We start from the raw sequence: 5,151 nt of genomic DNA on the forward strand, positions 1-5,151 counted from the left end.
CAAGGGAATGAGAGGGAGAACTGCATGAGGTAAAGGTGCAACCTTCTGTGACATCTAGAAGTGTTTGTTATATGCTGATTGGTATCCATCAGAATACATAGTGAATTTGCTAATGCCAATCAAAATCTACACTTAAATTCAAAAATCATGTAAATTATTCGAGTTTATTTAGCTTTGCTTTTAGCAAAGAAAAAACTAGCAGCTTTCTTTATTACATTAGTGAATTCTGAATCTTGGGACACAGATTCAGCTTACGAAGAAGTTACTTTATGATCAGATATTCATACAAATTGTTGTGCATCAGCTATTATAAAAACAAACTTTTAATATCTCATATTTTGAAATTTATGGAGGTGACTTTTTGTTTTCTTTAGAGATGATGAATGTGTGCCGATTGGCGCCGCTGTTTAATTAGATGGCTGGCTGTAAGGAGCACAGAAATAATTTCAGCCATTTAAACCTCAAGGCAATCTCCTGATGTGACCAAAAAGGTGTGCATTTTACTTATGCAGCTGCTTTACCTACTCACCCAGATTTCCATCGCACGTAGAAATTCCTAAGTGAAGTGTCTACAATTATTTCGTAAAGGGCTTGAGATAATACGCTCTTCCTTCTCCTTCCTGCTCCCAGGAAATTTTAGCTTAAAGCTGCATTTGGGAAACAGTTCATGGGAAACATCATGGTATATAGGAAAGAGAACAGACTGTAGACTCAGGAACACTTGGAGGGCCCTTTGAAAGGTCACCATGTGTTCGGGGAACTGCGAATGGGTCATTGTGTCCGGAACGCAGAGTGCATGCTGAGTGTGGGCAGTGGCTCACCTACAGAGGCGGCTGGGAGCCAGATTATAACAGGTATGGTGTTTCACGCTAAGGATAGGGAGGGTTGTCAAGGTAATATGGAACCCCTGAAGGGTTATAAGACAAGAATATAACACAATCAAATTTCCACTGTTGAAAAATACTGTGGCAGCAGGGTAGACAATGGACTGGAATGGAGACAAAGAGGGTACACAGAGATCTGAAGAGCTGGCGTAGGAAGTGAGGTTTTCGAGAAATGATGAGGTCGAAAGGTGGGAAGATGTCTGGGAGGGTAGAGGACTAAACTGTTGAGGAGCTATTTGTGTGGCTAAGCTAATTACCATAGGGAAATCAAGAAGGAGAACAATGATTCATGCCTATCTGACTTACTACCACATGTCCGGAATCTAGGCCTGCCAAGCGGAGTGTTCCTGTGACTTGAGTTAGACAATAGGAGAAGATAAAAAATAAACTAGAAGTAAAAAAAAAAACCACAAAGAAAAATTGGGGTGATAATGACAGCTGATGCAAGGGAGAGGACACATCTGTAAAGATGATACATATGGTCATGAATACAGTTGCCAAGAACTAGCAAGAAAAACAGACAGCACTGTCTCCAAGGGCAGGAGTCTATTTCTAGATAACTTGGCCTATATAGAGCTTTCTTGTGTGAAAAGATTATCTGCCTGGACTGCCCAGAAGTAAGACCCTCAGACTAAGGTTTTAGCACACATTTAGGATGTGATTACCAGCAGGGAGTGGAGAGGTGAGGAAAAAAGCAAAAGCGGATAACACAGGATGTGTTAATGAGAGGTTACTGCTGTGGGCGCCTGGGAGCTCGAGCCTACTGAAGACCTCTAGGAAACAGTGTAGAGCATTCCTCAGCCTTGTTCCATCTAAGGGACAAAGAAGGCACTTATTCATCAGTTCTAGCTTGTCACTGGTTAAGGGGTTAACCAATGACAACTTCCTGGCCCTTGCAACCAGCCCTGTGCTTAAGCTAAGCATACTTCCAGTGGCGGGAAAATCCCTGAGCGCAGAGCTGTGAGCGCAGGAACTGTGGCTGCCAGAGGGCTATGAGCAGGGTTGTGACAGAGCCCACTGCATATATACACCCCCAACCGCGGGCAGTAAACCCACCGTACCTGCGCTTTGAGTTTAAGCAGGAAGAATCTTTCTTAAAATCAGACAAGTTACTTATTTCAGTGAAGAAGATTTGTACCTTTTGGAACCTATCCCAGTATATAGATATGCCGGGATTTAGGAGACTCAAACCTCAAGGCTGTCTTCAATGTACACTGAGGATTTATAACATTAATAAATAGTGATTCATGGTGATGTAATCTTTTGAGCAAGGGATGAAAGTGCAGACAGAGGTATGAAAACGAAGATGTAACCATTAAAACAGGCTCAGGTACAGTTGGAAGATGAACACATTCTTTGCTCCAAAGCATGACCATTTCTTAAAATGAAACTACTAAGATCTGTGATTTTTGCATAATATAAGTACTTAATTATTGATTTTGAAAAAAAAAAGAAGACAAAGAGACTAATGCACACGATGCACACAACACAGTAAACAGCACTCCCGACTCTGTTACTCTGCAACTGGTTTCAAGAAGTTAAACAGAAATCTGACTTCAAAGAACAAAGTCATGAAGAGTCATGTACAAAACAGAAGAAGTGCATTCATTGTGGAATAACCTGCAAGTGGGAAATAGAGCTCGAAGGTCCATTTCTGATAATCCATGGATGGAGTTTTCTAGCTTTAGCATTTTGCTTTACCTCCCCTGGTCCCCTCTTCAAATGCAAAAATGGGTTACCAAAGAAGTCATCCTCTTTCTCTGCTGGTCTCAGGTACTTCGGGAGCCATGCGCTCTGGTGCAGACATGGTCAAGCCCACGAACCACACCACACACCATGAGAACACCACAGAAATGGCATCAAGGAAACCTGGTCGCAGAGATTGGAAGCTCTTCAGGAGGTTGACTTCAAGTTCCGGAGGAACGTGCACTTTGCCAAGAAGCACAAGAACGGACTGAAGAAGACACAAGCCATGAGTGCACGTGCCAAGGCTATCAATGCCCTTGTCGAGCCCAAGAAGGTCAAGCCCAAGATCCCAAAGGGTGGCATCTGCAAGCTCAGTTGACTTGCCTACAGCACTCACTTCAAGCTCAGGAAACCTGCTCGCGCCCACGTTGCCAAGGCTCTCAGGCTCTGTCGACCAAAGGCCAAGGCCAAGGCTCAAACCAAGGCCCAGGCTGCAGCTGCGACTCCGGCTCTAGCTCTTGCTGAGGCTCAGGCTCCCAGAGTTGCCTCCACACTGGGGCTGACACGAGGACAGAAGGACCAGTGTGTCCCCTAGGCTTCTGTCTGCGTGGGGCTGGTGTTCTCCTGTGCTATTTGTGCAAATAAACCTGCGGCAGGATCTGTCCACAAAAACAAACAAAGAAAAAAAGTCACTCAGACCAGGATTTGATATCCTGAAGGTCTGGCTCTATTGTTCACTGGCTACGTAACCTTGTTTAAATTACTTACCTCAGTTTCTTCATCTGAAAAAAAGGTCATAGTAATGATACCTACCTCATAGAGAGGTTGTGAAGACTGATAAATTAGCATATGTAAGAGTGCCGGATGCATCATAAGAACTACATACGTGTTTGTGAATGTTACTATTAAGCAGTTACAGCTCTCTTCTGGGCAAAGAGCAAACCGTCAGAGCTTACGCAAGGTGACTGCCATAAATCACACAAGAAGCGTACCACAGTATTGTTCTTAATGATTCTTAACAGTCGAAAGAACAGACATAGAGAAAAGATTCTCTGGCATTCCAGAGGCAAAATAAGACTGATGGTGGAAGTTACAGTTCTGACACCAGGAAGAAGTTTCGGCCATGAGAGCTGTAAAACAACGAAATGGGTGGAAGTCACGCGTTCACTGACACAGGAGGGAGAAGAGACTGTGGTGGCTTTTTAGCGATGCTGCGGAAGGAGTCTGTGCATCAGAGAAAAGGCTGACATAAATGACCTGGCCGGTGTTTCTAATTTCGAAAGTCAGTGATTTCACAATTTGTCTCTGAACTCTCTTTCTCATCTTCTACCTCACTATTTCCTCATCTGAGTCCCCTGCCCTAGACATACAAGCCATTTTCTCCGCATTGAATGCCATTTTCTTGACAAAATAAGACCAATATTTTTTTTTCTTTCCAAGTTTTTACTTAAATTCCAGTTAGTTACCATACTGTGTAATATTAGTTTCAGGAGTAGAATTTAGTGATTCGACACTTCCATACAACACCTGGTGCTCATCATGACAAGTGTCCTCCTTAAGGCAAACGTTTTCAAAGTATAAATCTTACTAAAAGTTGTAGAGCGTACGCTGTATTAAAGCTTAATTTCTATGTATAATACAATGAGGCCTTGCTTTTCTCCTAGCCACATTATGCTTGATCCTGAAATATTTAAATGCATATAAATGAAAGCTGGAACAAACCCCCTCCCTTCCCCACCCATACACACTCACTGAGAAAGGAATAAGTCTGTGTGAGCTAACTTATGTTTGAAGGAGCAAAAATATTTCTAACCTTTTGCATTTTTATTTTATATTACAGTTTACCTCTAAAAAGGTTTAACTTGAACGTTAAAAATAAATAAGTGAAAGAGTGTCTTTATACCATGTTTCATCAAGAAGATATGTTAGTACTTCCTTTCAAGGAAAGATTTCTAGGGGAAAGAAGGCAAGAAAATGGTAGCATCTAGCCGTTAGTTGGTCCAAAAGTTTTACATATTTTTGGTCAGAAGCCTTTATTTAAACCAAACTTATTAGAAAACACACCATGAACGCTCAGAGCTGTTTTAATTGAGGAGATGGTGGGAGAAGACCCTGCCTGGAAGACTACCAGGGTAACCAGAGTGCTCGCTGCAGCTATGCCAATGAAGGGGACAACACCTTCCTGTCCTGAGCATCAGGACCATTTTTCTGGACCAAAGGCAGCAGGAATTTGTTCTCAAAGATATTCAGACGGGCAAATGTGAAGTTGTGTGTGTTTAGATGAGCTAAATAAGCATTTGAAACAGGCTCTAGATTATAACATCATTGTCTGATAGGACTTGAGAAGCTATACTGGCTTTTCCATGTGGGTTTAAAAAGCCCCCCAGATTATGCCCTGCCATCTTGATTTCCTAGCAGTTGATATAAAATCCTCTTTTACCTTTTTTCAAATTTTTATTGCACAGAACCGTAGGTATTCCTGGGGTAAAAGTATTAGTAAAATATGCACTTTCCTATCAGAAGTAATAAAATAAACCACACATCTTTTTCCCCTTGGTCCATAAAATTCCGAGGGAAAAAC

At 42.1% G+C, this 5,151-nt stretch overlaps 1 pseudogene; it reads left to right on the top strand.

Moving 5' to 3' along the window:
- The first annotated feature begins 2,689 nt into the window (after positions 1–2,689).
- On the top strand, positions 2,690–3,165 carry LOC100477100 (annotated as a pseudogene).
- Positions 3,166–5,151: the final 1,986 nt, after the last annotated feature.

The sequence above is a fragment of the Ailuropoda melanoleuca genome, chromosome X (genome assembly GCF_002007445.2).
Source record: "Ailuropoda melanoleuca isolate Jingjing chromosome X, ASM200744v2, whole genome shotgun sequence".
Classification (NCBI taxonomy): Eukaryota; Metazoa; Chordata; class Mammalia; order Carnivora; family Ursidae; genus Ailuropoda; species Ailuropoda melanoleuca.